Below are 25133 nucleotides of genomic sequence, written 5' to 3'. Positions count from 1 at the left end.
AAGAAAGGAAGGAAGGACGAACGAACGAGCCAAATTAGCTACCAGTCGGTTATTCTTGAGCATGGGAAAGGAGCATCCGGAGGGCAGGGGTCTTGAAAATTTGCCTTGGGAAATGTGTCCAAGGTCCAAGAATATTCTTTTTTTGTGAGACTAAATAAAAGTGAGAGAGGCAAACCTTAGTTCTTATATTATCTCTCTTTATATTTTCTTTATTAAAAATTAAATCTAGCCTACCACATAAATTTCTCTAAGTACCAAATCTAATCTATTAATTTTCTTCTTAAGATTTATTTATCCATTTGAAAGAGTTAGAGAGAGAGAGTGCATGCATGGGGGAAGGAACAGAGGGAGAGAATCTTTCAAGTAGATTCATTGCTGAGCTCAGAGCCCAAAGTGGGGGTTGATCCCACAACACATGAGATCACAACCAAGCCAAAACTAGAAGTCAGATGCTCAACTGACTGAGCCACCCAGGTGCTCCTATTTTATTTATTTTATTTATTCATTCATTCACTTATTGGTGGGCAGCAAAGTAAAGTTTATTGAGTGATAATACTGAGCTCCCGAAGAGGGAGGGAACCTGAGAGGGTCACCTTAATTTATCAATTTTAAATCACGCCATTACTGTAACCTAGCATTAATTGTAAAACATCTCAATTTCAGACATTCAAAAAGTTTTTAAAGTTATTCTTAAAATTAATAAAATATGGATAATAATGTTGATTAATGTCTTCACTTGTTTGGGCTGCTATAGCAGACTACTGTAGACTGGATGGGTAATAAACAACAGATACTTCTTTCTCACAGTCCTAGAATCTAAGAAGCAAAGATCAGAGCTACAGTAGATTCTGTATCTGGTGAGAACCCATTTTGTAGTTCATAGACACCTTCTGACTGTGTCTGCACATCATGGAAGGCGGGGAGAAGCTCTCTGGGATCTCTTTTATAAAGACACTGATTCCACTCAGAGGGCTTCACTCTCATGACCTAATCACATCCCTAAGGCTCCACCTCTAAATCCCATCATAGTAGGGGTTAGGTTTTAAGATATAAATTTTGGGGAAATATAAACATTTAATCTATAGCAATTAGGTACAATATTTGTTTTCCCATTGTAGATCCTTGAATAGACATGGAAGCTTACTTTATTGCTTTTAATATGGGAGAACAACTTGCCCTTTATGATGTCTTTGATAAATATCTAAACCCAATCGTTATATACTGACTTAAATAAAGAGGTTTCTCCTCTTGCCTATCACTAGGCCTGAAATTTCTTCCACTATTGTCTTTTATGTTTTTCTTGGTAGAAGCAATGTAAAATATAAATTAAACTATTGCTCATATTTGAACATTTTGTCAGTCATGTAGCTCTCTGATAACTCATACCAGAGAACTAGAGGAATAGTCATGCAGGGTCCAGAGTTTGGTTTTTGGTTTTACCATAAACTATGTTAAATTACTTTCTTTCTTTTTCATTACAGATCATAAAGTACCAATGCATGTTGTTGTTCAGGTAGAGTCACATATGGTAGCTAGTACAAGTACAGAGCGGGTATATTCCTTTTCCAGATCCATTCAAACCCTCACCTCACCTTCTTTTCTGCACTCTCCCTTCCAAAAGTGATTTGAAGACAACACAAGGCAGTGTAAATAGACCTATTTTGAAGATTGCTATTAAATTTGGAGCATATTCAGAGTTCCCATCCCAGTTCTGATGTTTGTTGACTCATGAATGTCATTGAAATGCCCCACTCTTTCACCTCTATAACAGATTCTTGTTGTCTCCCATTTTTTAGTGTATCTTGTGTTCCTCTATCCATGTTCCTCTTCTTCTTCCTACCCATCAGCCGTCCTATTCTCTAAACAATTGAATGTCAAATGATGTATTAATCCCCACTTCTCTATTTTCATTCACAGTTAAGCTTTGTAACAGCATCTTCTTTTTGTTTTTCTTTCTTTCATCCTTTCTTTCTTTCTTTTTTTTTTTTTTGTTAAGATTTTATTTATTTATTTGACAGGCAGAGATCACAAGTAGGCAGAGAGGAAGGCAGATAGAGAGAGAGAGGAGGAAGCAGGCTCCCTGCAGAGCAGAGAGCCCGATGCGGGGCTTGATCCCAGGACCCTGAGACCATGACCTGAGCTGAAAACAGAGGTTTAAACCCACCGAGCCACCCAGGCGCCCCATGTAATAACATTTTCTTATATTCCTTCCATTCTTCCTTGTCCTTTCTTTCTTTACTCTCTGGTAGTATGACTTCCATACAAACCACTCCACTGCAGTTGGCATTATCAAAGCCATTGATAAAGGATTCCTTTCTTTATCTTCCTGGACTTTTCAACTGCATCATTTATATCTGTTATGAAAACACCCTCTCCTGGTGTTAACATTTCCATTCTCTCATAAAATAGTTTTATGGTTCCTTTTGTCCTTTGCTTAATTTTGATGGTCCCTAATGTCCCACCTGCAGGTGTTTTGCTTTCTACTCTTCACACACTGTCTTTAGACAATCTATTTCCAGAGTTGCCTTGTATAACTCCAGTAGAGACCTATCAACTAATCTCAGGAACATGCCCATCTTCCACTTCCTCCTGGAAGTGTTAGGGACTCCTCACAGTCCAGATATTTAATGCTGACCTCATCATTTTCCCTTCAAACTGACTAGTCTTTATTTCCTATCTGAGACTATACTATTACTGAAAAAAGAAATCTGAAGTTCTTGGAGGACTTTATCCACAATCTCAGAAACTATCCACCTTGTTTATAGTACACTAGATTTACTTAATATTTCTTGAATCTCTCTTCTTCCTCTCCTTTGTCAGCTTTGTTTTTCCTCTCATAATTTTTTTAAAAGACTTTATTCATTTATTTGTCAGAGAAAGAGACAAGCAGTGGGAGCAGCAGGCAAAGAAGGCAGAGGGAGATGCAGGCTTCCCGCCCAGCAGGGAGCCTGATGCCAAACTTGGTCCCAGTACCTTGGGACCATGACCTGAGCTGAAGGGCAGACACTGAACTGACTGAACCACCCAGGTGTTCCTTTTCTTTCATAATTGCTCATTGGTGTATAACCAATGTAATCAGTAGGCAATAATTGCTTGCCTCCCCTGCAGTCCTGATCCCTTTCCCAATACTGTCTTTTGCTTTTAGATAAGGATTTATCAGTCCCACCATATTCAAGGTTGCCTGCCTAGTGTTCCAACTGAGTTTCAGGGGTGAAGTTAGAAATTTGGTTCTCAGCTAATGGGCATACTCCTACTAAGCGAGTCAAATAAGAGAAATGTCTGGACTCTTACAGAAACAACCAGAAAAGAGTTTTCTTCTTTCTACTGTACTTAGATTTAAGAAAATGTAGGACTGGAATATAGCAGCATTGTATCCCTGAGACACTAAAAACAAGACCAACACAGAGAAGTAAAGACTAAAAGAAGAAACTTTCTTGATAAATTAAATTTTTCAGGTAAAAGGATTAATACATTTATTATTTTGGTTAGGGAATTTTGGATTTTTTATTATGAACTATTATTAGTAGTAGTAGCACTAGTATCTAAAATATATGTCTTTTTGCTTTTGTCAGCCCACATCCACATTCACAAAGCCTAAGGCAAAAATGTGTATGAAGGCCCACAAACAGTATATCTAAATATCAAAAAGATTTAAGTCAAGCTAAAAGCTGTAAAATAAAAGTTTTCTCCATCTTTGTCAAATGTACATTAATTAGGACAAAATTGAAGACATTATAAAGTTCTGTTTTCTTAAGATTTTATTTATTTATTACAGAGAGAGGGGGGAGGGTCAGAGGGAGAAATGGACTCCCTGCTGAGCAAGGAACCTGATATGGGACTCCATCCCACAACACTGGGATCACGACCTGAGCCAAAGGCAGACGCTTAACCAATTGAGCCATCCACGTGCTCAATGTTCTTTTTTTTTTTTTTTTCCCCCATGACTGAAAATAAGTAAAATGTCAAAGAGAATTTAATTACTGAGTTTCTGGTTGTTTTGTGATAGACTGGTAAATTTATATGGTTAATAAAAGAAAGATAATTGAATTAATAAAGTATTCGATATAATTTATTTTTTATTTCTTAGTTTCAGCTAAATCACTAAGTTTTTATGGTCATGATTTTTATATAATTTTAATAATAATTGGTAATGTTGATGTAAAAAAATGTAAAATGCCATCATATTCACTGTGTACTAATTGTGTATGTCATAAAAATATAAATTTCTCAAAAAGAAAATACAAAAATGAAGTTAGATTTTCTATTTTTTCCAAAATATTTTTATTCTTAGTCAAAATAATCTGTTAAACTTAAAAGTCAAATACAAGTTTTAATTACTAATTATAAGTTCACTTATTAAATAGAACAAAAAATTTAATTTAAATTTTGGATGTTTTATTATAAAAATTTATAAAAATAAAGCTATCACCATTCTTCTATACTGTGCTTACCTAACCCAGATTAAAGAAGTGGTATCATATATCACCTTGTTACCTCTGGCCCTACATATAAAAAAGTTAACCTAGAATTATTTAACACCAAAAAATGTTCCTCAGTTATTGAGCCAACAGTTTCAAATGCTGTGCTAATTTACGAATCTCTCCAGAACTTCAAATTAGAGCATGAAGAGAAGTACAAAAATAGACATGACATTCATGGGAAATAATACTTTGAAAAAACATTTATTGCATGTATGCTCTCTGAGAGGAAGAATTGACAAGTTAATTAGTCTTTCCTCTTACCAGGTGTTTCCACTGTTCATGCTTTCTACTCTCTGAAGCACTATTCTCTGGCATCAGGAGGAACAAACGCCTTACATTTTTAGGACATTCAGATGCAATTCCCTTTGATTTCAAGGGCATAAGGCAAAAGATGTAGAAGAGCAATCCCTTGAGACCAGAATGGTTTAGGGCTACAAAGTGGACCTTCAAGATTATGGGTCTTACTGTGCCATTGCTGGGGGCCAGAAGCACTCATCTATAATTAAATACATCTTTGTTCTGTGTTTCTGATATATGAGGACATCCAAAGTGTGGAGCACCTCAGGTTTAGGTCTAAGGATATCACCTGCCCTAGTTTTAATGTACTCCATTTCCCTTAAGAAAATCTGTCCATTAGTGATCTCCCACTGTCTACTGGGGGGAAAGATGGGTGACATTCAAACCAAAAACCATAACACAAATATTGCCTATTTCTTGGTGGGGGGCATTTATTATTACTCCCAGATCCTGCATTAGTTCCCATTGATAGTTTTCTTCTTTCCATAATTTTCTTTTTTTTTTTTTTTTTTCTATAAGTCGTAAAGTCTGGACCTGTGTTCCTAACCATTGTGTTCCACTATCTACCACTGCCTGGTTGTCCATTCTGCTATTTGCATGCATTGCTTCACTTTCCAAGAGCATTTAGTAATTCCTACCACCTAAGGAGAAATGTTTATACACAATTATATGGCACCACCTGTTGAACTATATCTTAAATGCTTATTGCAGTCAACTATTTCCTTTCTTTTCATGATACAACATATTTATCCTTAACTAGATCGCTCACTCTTCGAAGACAGAAATTATGCCTTATACTTCTTGATGTATCCTTTACTGCTAAAGGTAATGCCTATGACATATAATAATTACAATATTAACAAGTCCATTTTTATTTGAAATTCTACCTATGTTTAAGAGATGCTTTATGTATAATGAATCATAGTGTAATTTGCTTTCCCTTTCCAGTTAATTTAGTGAAATTTCCAGCCAGAACATGACGTTTCTGTAATTTATCATAGGGCCATTCCTCTTCTCCACTGGGGACACCTTCTCCTTGTTCTACATCTGTGTGTGCTTGGGGTGGACACCTGGTGGAAGGTCTGTTCACACGCATGCAGATGGGTGCTGGGAGCAAACCGCCCCCTCGTGAAAACTGGCTTGCTACTGAGAGAAATACCTTATGTCCTCTAATCCAAAGCCATCCTGCATGTTTTCCTTACCAGAATTTAAAGAACATACTCTGTTCCCATCCAAATGTGAAAAGTTTAATTTCAAAATAAAATGTGTCACAATAGCAAAGAAACAAAAGGGGAAAGATTCCTTATGTCTTCACCAGTTGACATATCTTACTTTTACTGGTTCTGAACATAGTACAAACCCTTCAAAAATGCTCTGAATAAAAAGATTAACATGATTTTTATTCTTGTGAATTGGAATCATTTAAGAAGAATGCCAAAGAAATATTTCCCTCACACTGTCCAGTCTAGACATGATAGTTTTAAAACTACTTATCTTTATCTCTCAAACATCTGTAAATTCTCTTTCCTTCTGCCATGAAAATATTCTTGTTCTAAACCAACACTGATGACCTTATGGATGGGACAGATACATAATAAGTCCTTATGAATCTAAAGACCTTACAATTTTGTTACAATTATCTTTATCTGTTAGAGGACATCAATTAATTCATTAAAAAGCAGACAAACAAACAAAATTGTGTGCCAGCTATGAACCAGGCATTTTGTCCAGTGGTTATGCAAATAAGCATTATACGAACTCCTTACCATCCAGCAGAATTGATAGCCCTTGTTAAAATGCAAATGTTATCTAAGTAAGTTAACACATCAAACCACTTAACCACAAATGGTTTGTCAAATTACTAGTCAGTCACCCGAGAGACACTGACCTGATGGAATAGAACTGATGTAGGTAAAGGCATGTGAGAAATAACAGGGATCAAGCCATCTGCATGTAGGATGGTGCCTACATGAAATTTTCAGACCATTTGGTAGATCATGTGGATTTGTCAAAGAGGTTAGGTAAACAAAAAAGTAAGTTCAGAATTTTAAAGACACAGTTGTTTCAATATTCATGCAGACTCCCAAACACTTACAGGTTTAATACTTTCTTCCCGCTAAGGTAGATCTGGTAAGGAAGATTTTTTTTTTTTTTTCCTTAATAAAGAGCACAATTGGGGCACCTGAGTGGTTCAGTGGGTTGAACCCTCTGCCTTCAGCTCAGCTCATGACCTCAGGGTCCTGGGGTTGAACCCCACTTCGGGCTTTCTGCTCAGCAGGAAGCCTGCTTCCCCCTCTCTCTCTGCCTGCCTCTCTGCCTACTTGTGATCTCTCTCTCTGTCAAATAAATAAATAAAAATCTTTAAAAAAAAAAAAGAGCACAATTTTATAACCCTTTTCTTAGACAGAACATAAACAGCATAAACAGCATAACAGCATAAACAGAACAAAACAAAATGAAAAATTATATTTGTGTGACAGATTAAGGTAAAGGGAAGACTGCCTGTGGTTCCAAACATCTGGCCCTAGGGACTTCAACAGCCCCCTGTCCCACACAGTTTCCTTAAAGGATAGGTTCCAACTTCCATACACCTGCATTCTGTTTGTGGCACCTGAGTATCTTCAGGCACATTCATTAAGAAGTTTTTAATAGAAGTTGGGACATTCTTCATGGAGTAACTCAGTATTATTCCACTATGATTATCTACAATTCTATTTCACATTAAAAAAATAATAATAACAATGATTAGTGTTTGTGGAATGAGTTCAGCAAAGTCATCTCTACTTTGAAAATGAAGACCTTGCCTCTTCCAGAGTCTCTGAATTTACTTTATTTTGAATGATTAAATGATTATAGAATATGGTTTTATTTATTTTTTGTTTTGATCCACATTCTAAGCAAAAAAATATTCAAATGAATACATTGAATAATATTTAGAAAAAGAAAAACCTTCTTTCTGAATTTATGATAGAAAAGAATCATCCATGTAAGTTTTACACTATTAGATAGCTTACTGGCACTGTATATATCTTTATATATATATGTGTGTGTGTGTGTGTGTGTGTACATATGTATGTTCAAGTTTAATGGAAACAATAAAATGTGTATTATATATATAATAAGACATTAGTTTGTAGCTTTATAATATAGGAAAGGGAAAATAGGTAACTTTGAAAAGAAAGATCATGCTATTTTCTATTCCAGAAGATGTTATTTTGCTGATGAAAGAAGTATTGACCATTGGGAAGTGGAGGGGTTTAGATATAGAAATTACATCATTTTAAAAGGAGAGCAGCTTTAATAGTAAAACGGTACTCAAAATTAATAAAATTAATATACAAAAGAGAATGTAACTCTTCTCCTTTTTTGCATTTTTCTTGACTTTCCATATTTGAACATACTACTCTTACAACTAGAGATTATTTTGAATAGAAGATGAGAGAATAATGTGTCATTGCAAGGAAAGTGGTCAAGCCTTTCCAGTTGGCTCTGGCAGTTCACTACTATGTCCAGGGGACCTGGAATGTGCCATCTCACTGCTCCATGTGATCGCCATGCCACAACAGATCCTTCAGTATAAATCTGATGCATATTTAGAAGCTAAGCACACTCAATTGAAAGTGCTTCCAGTGGTCTAGTGAGCTGCTAGCTAAATTGGAAAATATCAGTGGATTGTCTGTCCTTTACTTTGAAAACCTTAAATAAATTGGAGAAAGAGAAGCAGAAGTAGGACTCCAGAAAGAGTTGAGCAATATGACAGTGGTGAGTTTTACCTCCTGTCTCAGCAAAGTTTTTCCTGTCATTTTAGTTAGAATTTCTTCTCACATGCTTGACGCTTGTTCTGGTAAAAACAACTTTGTTATCCAAGTATCCCCTATATCCTTTATTTATCGTGCCTTTGTTCAGGAATTTCGTTTCCAGGTCTTATTTCTTTTTGTTTAAATTTTGTTTTAAATTTGTTTCTAAGAATTTATAATATTGACTTTATTGATTTTATGATAGGATGCCTTGAGATGATTATTAGGTTATAATTATAAAACTATTGTTATCAAAATAAATGATTTTTAAGGATGATATAGGCTCTATTTGCAGAATTTTAAATGCTTATTATTTTTTTCAACTCCTGTTACCAAAAAGAGTTGAGTTTACTTTAAATAATGAACATCACTGATTTCCTAAAAATTACCTTGAATGTCGCCTATTTTTGTTTTGAAAGTTAAAATCATATGAATGAAATAGTTACGTGCAAGTTGTCTCTGATATTCTGAAGAGAGCTGAGGCTTTTGCTAAATTTTTCATCAATGTCATAAGTTCATGGGTGATTATTTTCTCAAACTGATAATAGCTGGAGAAAAAATCTGGAAAGAGAACCTCAGAAATTTTCTGACATTTGAGTTTGATATTTGGTTACAAATCAAGAATAGGGTAAGGAGGAATAAAAATGTCATCAATTTATTACTTTTTGAATATTTATAAAGATATAAGAATGTTACTGACTGAATATTTTTTAGGATATATGAACATCATAAAAATAAACCCTGGACTTAAGATGGGGTTAAGAGAAGAGTCATTGGTATATGGAGCAAGCAGTAGTGCCTCTTATATTAATAGAGAATATATCTTCCTTGAAGAAGGAAATGGATCTTCCTCTCCACCAGCCTCCTCTCCTCCATGTTAATTCTTAAAATGAGATTGGAGTCAGTTTGGTTCAGATGAGATGGTGTCTTATGTGGCTCAGACTATGACAACAAAATACCATAGACTGAGGGGTTTAAACAATGGAAATTTATTTCTCACAGTTTTTGAACCTGGGAAACCCAAGAGCCAAGTGCCAACAAGGTAGGTTTCTTTCCAAAGTCTCCTCTGGTTTGTGGGGAGCCACCATCTCCCTGTGTGCTAACTTGTCCTCTTCTTTGTGGGAACAGAAAAGCAAGTAAGCTCTTTGGTATTCTTCCTTATAAGGGCACTAATCCCCTTAGAAATGCCCACTCTGATGATCTCATCTAGCCCTAATCCTAAGGCCCTATCTTTCAATGCCATGACTCTGGAGTTTAGAGCTTCAATATATGACTTTGTGGGAGACATAAACATTGAGTCTATAATAGACAGTGAGATAGTTATAAAAAAACAAAAATTTGTAAGTCTCAAATCTTATAGGAGCCAAGCAGGGCTATGTCCTAAGATGATGCCTGTGATGTTTAGTAAGTTCCTTTCTGTGTGATGAAGAGAGCACTGGCCTTAACATCTGTGCCAACTGAGTTTAAATTCTGTGGTATAATTTCCTAATTGTGTGGCTTTGAATGTTTAGTCTCTCTAAGGCTAAACATTCATGGGCAATAATTTTGACCTATTTGTTGTATAATGAAGTACAATAGAAGCAATGTACATTAATATGCTTAAAATAGTAAATACTCAGTAAAATATTTCTAAAATACTTTTTAATGAACCTGATCCTACATGTTATTACACAAAAGAAATACACCATACAATTAAGAGACCATTAAGAAGATAACTGCAATTAACCACAGTTAACCAGTCAATATACAAGGAAAGACATATCCTATCTTTTGATATTTCCATTATTCCATTGAATTCTAAAGTTACTACTACATTAATATATGACCAAAAACCTGGTCCAGGAAAAAAAATATCTGTAAAGATATCATTATACATTTAAGTCACATGTTAAGTAGATTTACAACTGGTAAGAAGGAACTCATCCAAAGAAAATTGTTTGCAAATATGACCTGTAGGATTATAGCATGATCATCTAAAGAAAACCATTTTTCTTGAGATTTCTACTATTTTATGTTTTTCTTGTTTTTGTTGTTGTTGGTTCATTTAAATATCTTGACCCTCCTGAGTCAGATTCTTGGTATGTACCTCCCTTCTGGTGCAAATTTTCCTTACTATTCAATGAAGAATTAGAAAAACATACTAAAATACCATGACACAGAATTATGTCCTCATTTTTAGCAAACCTATCATCTGAGCAGACATGAATCTGTGTGTTCATGTCTAGACCTTTGTTCGATAAAAAGATAATAGCTCCATCTCATAACATGTTTTGCCATATTTATCTTACACATTAAAGTGAATTCCCAGAAGAAACCTGCATGAGTGGCTATTGATGAATCATTTCCAGTCACTCCATTGACTAGAGTAACCAAGATAAGATTTTGGAAATGAGTACCACCTAGAAGGAAGGTGGGCTGTAAAAATAGTTTTGGTCAAGCTTGAGCAATTTTAGTTATATCTATGAACTTAACAAATACAACTTAAGAAATATTGACTGCCTTCAACTTTAAATGAACTTTCAGCCTCCAAGTGCACAGTGTGATTTCCTGTCTTCCATTTCTTTTCCTCGTGTTTACTGTATTTTTTCTTTTTTAAAGAACAAAATATACTTTTTCTTCTCTGTGTCTCCAGGTTCTAAAACTGAGAAACACAAGTCAGTCTGTCACATGGACCAGACTAGTTTCTTCAGTAAAACAGGATGCAGACTCTAATAAACAGATATAGGTAAGGATGATAGACTGGTGGGTGGGGATGTTGGATAAACAGAGAAATGGGTATGTCAACTCCTATCTGAATTGTGAATGAAATCATCATATAGCTGAGAATCTATGGAGAAACAAGCTAATTTTCCAACTGACAAAAGAAGTTCCAGGCTTTAGCAAAAGGTATAATGACATATAGGCAGTAGGACCTGTCCCATGATGTTTAACATCATGTCATAATGATATCACAAAACATAAAAAAAGCTTTTCAAAAGATCAGATACATCATCTTACATTGTGGGCTCCCAAAGAATGTAAATAGCTGCTTACCAATTTGAATTAATGTAAGTGCTGTCAGACAGTTACAAAGAGCAACGATAGTCTATTCGGATGGTCCTTAGTTGTGAATTCAATGGGACAGAGAGAAAGAATAAAAATTAATTGTGACAAAGACAGTTCTGGGTTTAGCATTTGGGCAGTGGTCTACATTGCACTCGACTCAAATGAATTTAGTAGATCAGGTGGTATCAACAGGCTTGTTGCCCAAATTCATGTCAAATGATTCTTTGAAGATCTCAAAAATACAAACAAGGAGTCAAAGTGATCATTTTTTCTCTCTACTGCGGTAATATTACTAACAAGCATATTAAAATCTAGTATTATTCATTTGTTTCACTTTTTTTTAACCTTCTCTTATTGAGGAGGGTTTTGAAATGAATACATTCCTCATACAAGTGCAAGCATGATGCACCAGCAATTGTAGAGTTGAACTAATGTTTTCCGAAGTGATTAACACAAATAACCAATAAAAATTTGAGGGCCACAACACTGCACAATTCCAAAGGAACACTACTTACATTGTATTCTCTATTGTAAATATGAAATATGCTTGTACTCTTTTGAACTAAAAAATAAAAGGAACAACCTACTGGCCTACATTCTCACAATGTATGCAAATAGTCTGTTGTGAAATCATGCTCTGCCAGAGATTTTTAAACATAGATTGATCACATACTTATCTTTAGGATGACTTATCTAAAGCAGGTTCCACTCAAGGTCATAATGTCGTTATAGGGGGAATGGAGTGAATGAAAATTATTCATGGAAGGGAAAACAAAAGATATGTTATAAACCATCTTATTAGCTAGCACTCTTAAATATTTAAATATTTAATCACTCTTACCCCAGGGTAGGGAAGTCTTTTTTTTTTTTTTAAATTCTATTTCTTACATAACTGGCCACTATACTTTCAATTAAATGTAATGTTCTAATACTCTTTTCTTTCTTTTCTCTTTTCTTCTTTCTCGTTATGAGTCATAGCAACCTGAGTCCTGTGACAAGACTGTCACCTCTGACCTAAGCTGAGTAGGAGGAGACTTTCAGAATATGGATATGAAGGCATAATGGGCCCTCAGCATGCTTTCACCAATGCCAGTACAAAGATTCCTTGGCAGGAGAAAGTCAAGGAGGGGGAAAAAAAAAAGAAACTACAGGTGTTTCACCTTTCAGATTTTTGTCATAGGGGACTCAGAAGCAGATCTAATGAAACCACCATATTCCCCATGGCCCTGGAGTGAGCCAGTAAAGTTGGGCTCAATATTTCTTGTTATCATTCCAATAATACTATCTTGGGAAGAGAATATTTCCAAGAAAGTATGTTCAATTCTGGAAATGCTAATGGGTTGGCAACTTTCCCCCAAGTCTTTCTAGCTGCAGGGAATGAATGAGGGCAGAGTGCAGCCAGTTACTGGGAGTACTTGCATTTCCTAACTCCTCCAAATTGCTTACCTACTAATCCCCAGTGCTTTGCTTTCCTGTGAAACGGGTCCCATTCCTGGGAATTTGAAATTGCTTTAATGGATAAAGTGGTGCCAGGGACATGCTATTACCTGTATTTGTGCATAAAACCCACATATATGTTTGCCCCAAATCAAACATTTGTTTTCCAACCAGAAAAGAGGAAGTAGATTCAGATTCAAGTTTCTTTAGGGACAAGATCATGCTGAGAGGCAAATGAATGGCCACTGTGGGGAATTTATTTCTCCTGCTGAAAAAGCAAAGGCTAATAATAATTGAGGTTGATTTGCAAAATGCACAGCTTTACAATAATCATATGATACCTAGTAATTTTGAAATTGAGGTAAAAAAAAGGAAGCACTTCAGAAGCCGGAATTATGAAAATCAAGAAGTTGCTTAAAATATTTGAGAGTGTGCTTAGAGAATCAAATGCCATATGCTTTATTTGCTTCTGAAGAGAAATCGTGTTTTCTGTTGGAACAAATTGCACACAGGTGTTTGATACAGAGTTTATAAGCTATCAAGAGGAGCCAGAATGTTTGGGGTTGGGGTAGGAGGTGTTAATTTGGGAAAGGTGGTATGAGGGATGGATGGAGAGAACAGAACAAGTAGGGGGAAAAAAGAAGTAAGTTTCTTAGCCATATTTGCAAACTGGGTGGAGCTGTTAGAACTGGAATTTACCACCTGAGGGCAAACCCACATTAATTTATGTAGTCAAATTAGAATTCTGCTTTTCGCTACTTTGCTTATGAGTTGCTGGTGTAAGAGAAATAAGAAAAATAATAAAATTAACATATATAGTTGCCTGTTCCATATCTATTTCTTCCTATCATGTGGGAACTATAATAAAGCTAGGTTAAATTTCCTTTTCAATTACAGGTCTCAGTAGAATTAAGGATCACCCATTTCACTGATGAGAAAACTGAGACCAGTTCTAGTTGACTACAGAATGTGCAGACTGTGTATGTATCACAGATTGAGCCTCATACTGACAGACCCACAAACATGAGATCATTGGTGCCTGATTCATAAGTATCAATGTAAAAATCCCTCTGGGAAAATAAAAAATATTGTTTTGGAAATGGAATCTATAATGAAATATCACCAGTGCAAATTGACACAGGCTCATAAAGTAGAGTAGAAAGTTTGACATTTCAGAGTCATGTCCCGGATATCAAAAAAACAAAAACAAAAACTTTGATTAGAGAGAATGAGGCCCACTCCACTTATTTTAAGACACTACATTGACTTTTCTTACTAATAAGTAAATTCTCATGGTTTGGTCCTGGTGACACTAAAACATTGGAAGGTATAAATTTAGCTGTATTCAATAATATACCTTACTTAAGTAGGTTGTTTAAAATCATCAGAGTGACCCTTGTCAAGAGAGAGTCTCATAACTTGTCTGTATGAAATAGTCTGGGTTTCCCTTTAATCTCCCGTCAGCCTATCTTTCTAGTAAGGAAGGTCTCAGAAACAAAAAGTATTCAGAACAAGAATGTTACCTTTTTAAAAACTCTGAAAATATGTTTTTACAAACACAATTGAAGCAGTTGAATATTATAGTCAAGGAATTATCTACAATAAACAAAAAATTAACCATTGTAATTCCCACAATTTCTTTATTTATGTTAAATTTCTTTAATTCCAAAATAAATTTGTTTATTATCTCTGAGTGTAAATGTTTAAATATTCAGAGAAGGTCTGAATAAATACTAAATTATTGAATTAATTTTCATTGGCTTTATTTTGGAAACTAAGTACAAAAACTCAGGCTTTGTTTTATTAGAGATAAATTTATGAAAATTAAGCAACAAAAGATCCAGCTTTAGAAAATTCTTTGACAGTTCCTTTCTGAAATTAATCAATAGGGCTTTAAATCCTAAGACAGACAACACTTTTGCTAGCTGATAACTTTTACCGAAGTCAATGTCATAGAAGGCCAATGTAAAATATCTCTTCACAGTGCATTAAATAATAAAGTCATTGGTGGGTTTTGAAGGGGAGCCCTGATAATTGGTTTGAATAATCTGAAAATTCTGTTTGATAAACTTAATTTGATTTACATCCTATCCATTTTTGACAGGATATTATAATCATAAGAACCAGAAAAATTTGAAAGCATTAAGGGATATAATACACAACTTTAGACCTGGGTTGCTAGTGGTATTTAAACCTTAAACAAACCCAAAACTCTATAATATTTATTTTTTTGTTCTGATTGTAGCTACTCGAAAATATGTGTGGAGGTAGAGCAAGGGGGTTGAACTGTAGTGATCTGTTACTGGTGAATTCCCAAACTGGATGACTCAGTAGCATATAACCAGCCCAATCTGTACAAATTTTACAAACATAAGGGCTGCTGCTAATTACAGCATATATAGTCCAATAATAAGAAGAGATATTTTTAAACAATAATTTTAGTCTCTCCATTTAATTGTTTGTCTTTATTTTCTTCAAAAATTTTATTTACGCCATTGCAAATGGATAGAATTTCTTTCTCTTCTCACAGATTTGTAACTTTATTTACAAGAGTTTAAAACATAGTTAAAAACATAAGGGAAAATTGTTTAATCTGGGCAATTTGGCAATATTGTACAGTAACAAAATAAGCACTTAAATATGCAAAAATGTCTTTTCTCCCCCTTGTAACAGATCGCCTATTTGAGAATAATTAACATAAGGTCATAATGGATTACTACTTTGTTCATCATATTTTTTATTAAGGATTAGTTCTGAAGGAACTGGAGGTAAGGTGGGGAATTGGGAAGATTTTTATTTTTTTAAAAATAATTTTCGGGACACCTGTGTGCCTCAGTTGGTTAAGCCGCTGTCTTCAGCTCATGTCATGATCCCAGGGTCCTGGAATTGAGTCCCACATAGGGCTCCTTGCTCAGTGGGGAGCCTGCTTCTCTCCCTGCCTCTGCCTGCTTGTGCTCTCTGTCTCTCTCTCTCTCTCTCTCTGACAGATAAATAAATAAATAAAATCTTAAAAAAATAATTCTCTCAGATAACCAATAATAGCTAGAAACTTTTTCATAAGAATTGGATTGCTAATTTTCATTATAATTATTACTAATGAAAGTCTTAAATATGTACTTTTGAGATACCTAATAACTCCTTTCAATTTTAATCTGTTCCTTGTGTGTTTTAATATTACTGAGTAGAATTATCACTTCTCTTTTGTTGACTGATTATTTCTGTTTTAGGAAAATAATTTAGTGATCTTCAAAGCCAAAGAATTTGACAATCTAGCTCAAGTTCATAAGATCTTTATTTGCTACTTAAAACTAAGTTCCAAACTTAAGGTATACCATTATAGATGTACTTCACAGAGGCAAACAGATTTCATGAAAAAAAAAATTTAAAAACTAAAAACACAGCATGAGAAATCAATTTTGGAGTTTTTTTCAACAGCTATGTTTTAGCAACAATAGATATGAGTGTATATTGAAGACATTAATTATTCAAAAAGAATTTTCAAACTGGTGTTAGGCCAGAATAGAAAACAGACCAATATGGGGCCACAGTTGGTTGATTCAATATAACAACACTGAGATGTGCTGGTGTTGACATAATGACATCACCACTTTCTTGGGACCAAACATTTGCAAGGTGGCAGACCTAGACTAATGTCATCAGAAAATACCTGATCCATAAAAACCAACTTTTTCAGTGTCTACAACTGCATTTCTGTCCATTCACGTCACTGGAGTAGAGGATCCATGTAAATGCAAGTGGCATTGCAATATTAAGTTTAGGGTGTTATAGGTAACTAGGACCAAATCTCCTGGTTGACAATGAAAGTTCTACTCAAGTATTAATTAAAACTTTCCCTCCCTCCTTCCTTAATTCCTTCCTTCCTTCTTCCTTCCTCCCTTCTTTCCTATGGACTCTGTTGTGCCAAAATTTAATGATATAAAATGGTAAGATGTGGAAAGAGTTGTATAAATTGAATAATTTTCCATTTCTGTGTCTTCTTTTGGGTAGATATAATTGTACAGATAGAGATGTAGAATTTAATTTTTAAAATTCTAAATTTTTAATACTTTTAAAAATGCACATGCAAAAATAAAAACATGAAACTTGAAAAATTGTCTTTTAGACCCTGTCAGAGCTTTTGGGTCAGAGCACTTTGGGTGGTGTCAGGTTAAAATACGTGACATAATAGTGATTAAAGATCCACAACTAATACAAATCTGATTCAAGCATCCCCAACTGACAGTGTTTTATCCCTTCTAGATACCTGATTCTTTGATCTCTGCATTTGCATTTGTTCTAAATGCATCAAGACAGAAAACCTTGAAATCTAAAAGGAAGAATAAATTATATAACCAGTTAATACTAATTGTTCTGTGTTTAGTATTTATCCATCCATTTTCAAGGAAATGTTGCTATTATTCACACACCCTGAAAACACAGATGGGCAAGTCTTTGCTGCAACAACATCCATGTTCAGATGAATTTTATTTTATAAGGTAGGAAGCTAAACATTTTATGGGAAGGGCAATAATCTATTCACTGAAAGATGTAGACAGTTTTCTTTAGGAACTTGGTTTGTTCTGAGTTGGGTAAGTTATCAAAAGCAGAAAAAAGTTGACAATCTACTTGCAGCCATAATTTAAAATTCATACCATTTCCTTCTCAATCATTACAAAAAACATCACTCTGTGCAAGGTTCTACAAGTAAAAGTTCTTTCATTTGGATGGCCTTAAGAGAGTCTTGCAATGCCAGATGGTTTGGTTAATTACAAAATTAAGCTTTATGCTATTGAGACATAATTTCAGTGAATAATATTTTCCAGACAGAGTTTAATAAGCAGTTTGTGGTTGAGTAGCCTTTTGCCCAAAAAAGGGAACCAGGTCTCTGTGACTACCTTCTACATTCAGAGAGCCTGAGTGTGGAGGATGTTAACTTGACTACCCTAGGAACTGAGTTCCAGTAACCTTATCAGAGCCTAACAGAGTGACCCCACCCTAGATGTTGTGAAAGAAGGACTGTTGAAATAGCACCTGGCATTTCACCCTGAACTCCTGTAACACTTGCTGATTCACTGACCACAGTCAGGGGAAAGTACACTGGATGTTCAGCTGGCCTTCCTGGGTGAGTCCTTCTGGTAAACATGGACTCATCTGAGAAATCACAGGTTTTTAACATTCACATACAGAAACTTTGAATTTTTTCTGAAGTGTGGTAAAGTGAATCAATTTTTCAAAAGTTGAAATTTACGAAGATTAAAACTAGAAATCTAAATCTTTGTAAAGTGAATACCCTTTACAATCATGCATACTTTCATTATTGTTGTTTATCTATTTCTTACTGAAAATTAGCATCTGGTATGATTATAAGGATTATCAACATCTGGTGTGATCAGAAGTTTGATTTTGGGTAAACAGATTTTCTCCAGATAATTTGGGAAAAAAAGTCTTTGACTTTACTTGACTAACTTGAGTGGGTTAAAGAAAAGAGATTTCATGCTGAAGACACAAGTCAGACATTCTAGTTTTAAGAATTAGTATCTGATCTGAGTAGAACCACACAAGACTTATTTTAATCTTTAAGAAATTAGAAAGTTGGGGATATATGCAATGATCTATGTGATTTTATTTTTGTGGCTTTTTTAATATGAATGTTTAGGAAAATAGTTGTAGACATACACATAAATACTAAATTTATGGTGGGACCAACCTATACACTAGTGTGTTGCTTGTTCTTCATGAAACAAACAAACAGAAATTGAGCTAATTTTTCCCACCAATAAATTGTTGACTCTTTTTACTAAGTGAAAACAATGTAGGAACAATCAGAAGTAACTAGATAATAAATTAACTGCTACCTAGAAAAACATTCAAATAATTATCTCACCGTAAAATTCTCCTGTTTGATTCCCTTCATCGTATTTTCAATAGCTTTTTGAAAATGTTAGTTACATGATGGTGTAATCATGTCTTTTTCACCCTTATTTCACTACAGGAAACTTTATCATAGTGTATAGCAAATATTTAATGGCAAGTTTAAAAATCAGTAAATGACTAGATTCAAACTTCTTAGAATATGGTTATCAAAATTTGCTTTAATATTTTTTTTAATTTTTTAAAGATTTTATTTACTTATCTGACAGAGAGAGAGATCACAAGTAAGCAGAGAGGCAGGCAGAGAGAGAGAGAGGAGGGGAAGCAGGCTCCCCACTGAGCAGAGAGCCCGAAGAGGGGCTCCATCTCAGGACCCTGGGATCATGACCCGAGTCGAAGGCAGAGGCTTAACCCACTGAGCCACCCAGGCGCCCCTGGTTATCAAAATTTAAATCAACCCAGTTCTAGCTACTTGTGTAAATATTGTTTAGCTGATATAATTTACAGATTACAAATATGCTTATTTTTTATTAGTATGTTCAATTAGCCAGCATATAGTACATCATTAGAAAAATACACTATTCTTAATGGTGATAGCACAGACTATGGTCTAATAACCTAAGGGAAGAGTTGTGATAAAAGACTTACAAAATTTATTAGAGAGTCATCACAAAAGTAAAGAAGCCACAATTTCTTTTTTTTTTTTATTTTAATTAACCTATAATGTATTATTTGTTTCAGGGGTACAGGTCTGGGATTCATCAGTCGTACACAATTCACAGCATTCACCATAGCACATACCTTCCCCAGGGTCCATCCCTCAGCCACCCCATTCCTCCCAAACCCTCCCCTCCAGCAACCCTCAGTTTGTTTCCCGAGATTAAGAGTCTCTCGTGCTTTGTCTCCCTCTCTGGTTTCATCTTGTTTCATTTTTCCTTCCGTTCCCCTATGATCCTTTGTCTTGTTTCTCAAATTCCTCATAACAGTGAGATCATGTTACTTGTCTTTCTCCGATTGACTTATTTTGCTTAGCATAATACCCTCTAGTTCTATCCATGTCATTGCAAGATTTTTTTTTAAATTAGAAGCCACAATTTCTATTATTAGAATATTTTTATAAGTTAGTGGGGGAGTGAATGAGAAAAGTGAATCAGCATTTATTGGGTCCCCCTTTATATGTGTTATATATATTTCACCTAAATGAAATTGGTAAAAAATAAGGATACCAAGCATCAGAACAATTGTTAAATTATTCAGAACCGACAGAAGATACTAGTCTTACCTTTTGTAGAGACATTTTTTGTTGTTATGCTTAATGTTTTAAATCAACTATATTAATATATAATATGCATAAAGTAAAATGAGCATATGGAAAAAAATGTGCACATGTGTAACCACTACAATTAATATAGGATATTTTCTTTGTGTCCCAAACTAGTCAATCCCTTTTTCCTAGTCAACTTCAAGAAACCACTGATCTTCTTTATGTCACCATATTACTTTGCTTCATTTATATTTTTTCATCAGTGGTATCATACAGTATGTATTTTTTAGTGTTTAGCTAATTTCACTCAGCATAGTGATTTTGAGATCCATCCATGTTGCATTATGTATCAGTAGTCACCCCTCTCTTATCCCTGAGTTCCAATTAATTCCATGGTCTTCCACCATATGAATTTACCAGCTTATTTATTCATTTATCTGCTCATAAAACTTTAGGCTGTAGTTTTTGAATATTATGAATAAAGTTTCTTTCTTTTTTCTTTTTTTGGGGGAAGGAATTTATTTATTTGAGAGACAAAGAGAGCACATGTACAAGTGGGGGGAGGGGCAGAGAGAGAAGACGACTCTCTGCTGAGCAGGGAGCCCAATATAGGGGTCCATTTCAGGATCCTGAGATCATGACCTGTGTTGAAATGGAGAGTCAGACGCTTAACCAGCTGAGCCACCCAGGCACCCCTAAAGTTTCTTTGCATATTCATTTAGAAGTTGTGTGTGTGTGTGTGTGTGTGTGTGTGTGTGTATACATATGTTTTCATTTATGTTAGCTAAATACCCAGAAGTGGGTAGGTCATATGAAAAGTGTTGTTTTAATTTTATAAGATTTTGGCAAACTATTCTCCAAAATAGATGAACTTCCCTCAGAAATGTATAAGATTTCTGGTTGCTCTAAATTTTCACTATGCTTGATTTTCAGGTTTCATTTTTTGTTGTATTTGCTTGTTTGTCTTTGGTATTCCTTTGGGTATGCAGAGATTTTTATTTTGTTCAGATTTGTAATTCTTTGGTGACTAATGATCTTGGTCATATTGCCATATGCTTACTGGCCATTTGTATTTCTTCTTTTGTGAAGTGTTATTTCTCATACTTCATCCTTCTAAGCATTCTTTGTCTCTTTAACTCTGAGTATAAAATTTTGTCAGATACATATACATTGTGAAAATTTTTCTCTAGGCAATAATTTTTCTTTTTCTTTTCTTAGCAATGCTTTTTTGGGGAACAGCATATTTTATTTTCTCTAAGTCCAATTATCATTTTTATTTAATGATTAATGAATTTTTCCTATCAAATACATATTTGCTTGCCCTAAGGCTATGAAGAATTTTTTTTCTTATGTTTTCTAGCAGAGTTTTATAATTTAATCTTTTCCATTTAGTTCTGTGATCTGTTTTGGATTAATTTTTCCACATGTGGTTAAACAAAAAAGTTAAGACGTACCTCTTTTTTTTTTTTTTTTCCATTCGGATATCCAGGTTTTCCAGCACATCTTTTGAAAAGAGTGTTTTCCCCATTGAATTACCTTGACACCATTGTCAGAAATCAATCAACCCTACAGATATTCTGTTAGATTGATGAATCTCCATTATCAACATCATGTTATCATGATTATCTTATATTTTTAGAGAGATGTTAAATCAGGTTGTATCTGTCCCCCTAACATTGTTCATCTTTTCAAGGTTGGTTTGGCTATTCCATATCCTTTACCTTCAGAACCAGCTTTTCAAATTACACACACACACACACACACACACACACACACACAATGCCTGTTGAAATTTTTATTTGGTTTACATTAAGTTGATAGAACAATCTGGAGAACTGGCATCTTAACAATTATTCTTCCAAAGCATGGAACATTTAATTACTTAATAGCTTTGGGATACATTTTTTTCACATATTTTGTTAAATTTATCCATTTTTAAAAATTTTTTGAGACTTTAATTAGTTTTAAATTTTATTTTTCTGATTATTCATTGCTAAATTATAGAAATGCATTGATTTTTTTTTGTATATCGACCTTACTTCCCATTATCTTAGAAATTATTAGTTCTAGTGGTAGTTTGTAGATTCCTAGGATATGTACAAGAATATACTTTCTCCAAGGAAATACAGTATTATTTCTCCAGGCTCACTACGTAAGTATTTCATTTCTTTTTCTTGTATTAATATGCAAGGTAAGGCTTCCAGTATTTTAATTAATACAAGTAGTAAGATGAGTCATTTTTGCCTATTTCAGTCTTAAAGGAAAGCATATAGTCTCTATATTCTTAGTGTAAATAATACAAATGTCATTAAATTTATTGGCCTACCATATACATTATCTTAGTGAATGTTCCATGTGTACCTGGAAAGAATATGCATTTTGTTTTTTTTTCTTTTTTTAAGATTTATTTTATTTATTTTTTGAGAGATAGAGAAAAAGCATGAGTGTAGGGAAAGGGACAGAGAGACATTACCTCAAGCAGACTCCACCCTGAGTGTGAGTCTCCATCTCAGTGGTTTGATCTCAGGACCCTGAAATCATGAACAATCGAGTCCAATGCTCAACTGACTGAACCACTTAGGTGCCCCTCTGTATTTTGGTTTTGATGGTGGAAATGGCAGTGTCCTTTAAATGTTAATTAAGTGAAGTTGGTTTTTAATATTATTTGCATGTTTATTTTTACTGTTTTTTCTACTTAAACCATTAATTTCTTTTTATTTTATTTTATTTTATTTTATTTTATTTTATTTTATTTTATTTTTAAGTAATCTCTACACCCAACATGGAACTCAAACCCACAATCCTGAGATTAAGAATTGCACAATCTACTCACTAAGCCAGCCAAGAACCCATAAACTAGTAATTTTTGAGACAAAAGTATCAATATCTCCAAATAGAATTGTTTCCGTTTCTTCTTTCATTTATATCAGTTGTTGCACATTTATTGTGAAGCTCTGTTACCAGATAACCACACACATTTATCATTCTGATCAATCTTCTTGTCTCTGGTACTAGTCCTCATCCTGAAGTCTTACCTACATGATATTAATATAGTCACTTCACCTTTCATGTAGTCAGAGGTTGAACAGTACATGTTTTTATTCTATTTCATTTAATGTACCTGTGTTTTATGATTAAAAACCATGTATTATAAATAGTATATGATTGGTTCTTCATTTGCTCTACCGTTATAATCTCTAATACAATGCTTGGATTAATGCAATTATTAATATGTTTACATTCAAAGCTTCTGTTACTATTTGTTTTCTAGTTGACTTATCTTTACTTTGTTTCTATTTTTTTCTTTTTCCCTTATTTTGAACTATTGAGCATTTTTTAATGATTTCATTTTATTTACCCTGTTGGCTTATAAGGTTTACTTTTTGTTTTAGCTTGTTAATAATTGCTCTAGAGGTATAATACACATCTTAAACTTACCACAGTCTATGTACAATATTATAATACTCCATGTAGAATAGACTAATATTTTAAGGGTAAATATCTAGCCTTTCTTTGTTGTTTTCTTGTTTTATATATCTCACCTCTATATATTTTATAAACCCCAGATATATTGCATACTTTTGCTTTGAATATTTGATTAACTTTACTGCATTTTCTATTTTCAGAAATTTTCTTGTGGATTGATGCTACTGTGACTTTGGTGCAATGTTTGACATATGACCAATCCATCAAGAGTGAAATGATGTTAAAATTCTTACTACTTTTTATTGTCTTTTGGATATATCAGAGTGATGTGCATAAGAGTAATATATTTAAATTTCCCAATATGATAGCAAAATTATTCATTTTCATTTTTTCTTATAGTTTTGTCCATTTTTGAAATTTCATTTTGGGTATGTACTTGTTTAGAATTGCCTTTACTTCCTGCTGAATTTAATCTGATACTAATATAGCTATAACAGTTTTCTTATAGTTAATATTGAACAAATATATCATTTCCTATATTTTTACCTTTAGTATTTTTGTGTTTTTACTTTAACATAAACTGTTTAAAACCTTAAAAAAAACTACCTGATAAACCTTTTTTTAAAATTGATGTAGTTACAAATTACTTAGATTTATATTTTGTTTAGAACTGTCTACAATTTTAAATGTTACTACTTTTATTGGTTTTCTTTTTTTTTTTTTTTTTAAGATTTTATTTATTTATTTGACAGAGAGAGATCACAAGCAGGCAGAGAGGCAGGCAGAGAGAGAGAGGAGGAAGCAGGCTCCCTGCTGAGCAGAGAGCCAGATGCAGGACTAGATCCCAGGACCCTGAGATCATGACCTGAGCCGAAGGCAGCAGCTTAACCCACTGAGCCACCCAGGCGCCCTATTGGTTTTCTTTTTAATCCACTTTTGGATTGGTTGATATTCCTCTCATCTCTATCTCATTATATATTTTTCTTATTATTTTGGAAATTATAGTTTTCTTTTCCTAGAAAATCTCAACAACATATGAATTCAACTAAACAAAATCTAGGGCTAATATTTTTTAACCTCTTCTCAAATAGTATAGGTACTTTAGAATTATTCTTCAATTAAAAACACCCTTATTGGATTCTGTATTATTGTGATCCAATATTTTATCTTTCTTTTTATCTATGGAAAGTAAGTAACATTGGTGTTTTTGTTTTTGACATTGGTGTTGTTTCATGTAGTCAATTTTTTTCAGAGACATAAAATTTACCAAATTCTTGGCTCCTGCCCTGCTACTTCTTTCACATCCCTTCGAAAGTAATCTTCTTTATTATTTTTAAGATATTTGTCCACAAATCCCTAAAATGCAGTTTACCTGAGTAAATTAGTTACCCAAGGCTGCTATAACAAACTACCACAAACTAGGTGACTTAAAACAGCACACATTGATTGTTTCACAGTTTGGTGTCTCAAGTCTGAAATTAAAGTGTCAGTAAGGCAATGTTCCCTCCAAAATCC

The 25133-nt window shown here is 34.0% G+C and overlaps 1 long non-coding RNA gene across 1 annotated transcript; it reads left to right on the top strand.

Moving 5' to 3' along the window:
* Positions 1-8405: 8405 nt before the first annotated feature.
* Positions 8406-24149, top strand: LOC116597890. The gene is made up of 5 exons (XR_004288832.1): positions 8406-8540; positions 9578-9617; positions 11208-11300; positions 15731-15825; positions 23819-24149. It is a non-coding gene; the product is annotated as an uncharacterized LOC116597890 (long non-coding RNA).
* The last annotated feature ends 984 nt before the right edge of the window (positions 24150-25133 follow it).

This window comes from Mustela erminea, chromosome 8 (genome assembly GCF_009829155.1).
Source record: "Mustela erminea isolate mMusErm1 chromosome 8, mMusErm1.Pri, whole genome shotgun sequence".
NCBI classification, from domain to species: domain Eukaryota; kingdom Metazoa; phylum Chordata; class Mammalia; order Carnivora; family Mustelidae; genus Mustela; species Mustela erminea.
Note: the sequence above shows the minus strand (reverse complement) of the source record. Positions and strands in the feature narration are given on the sequence as shown.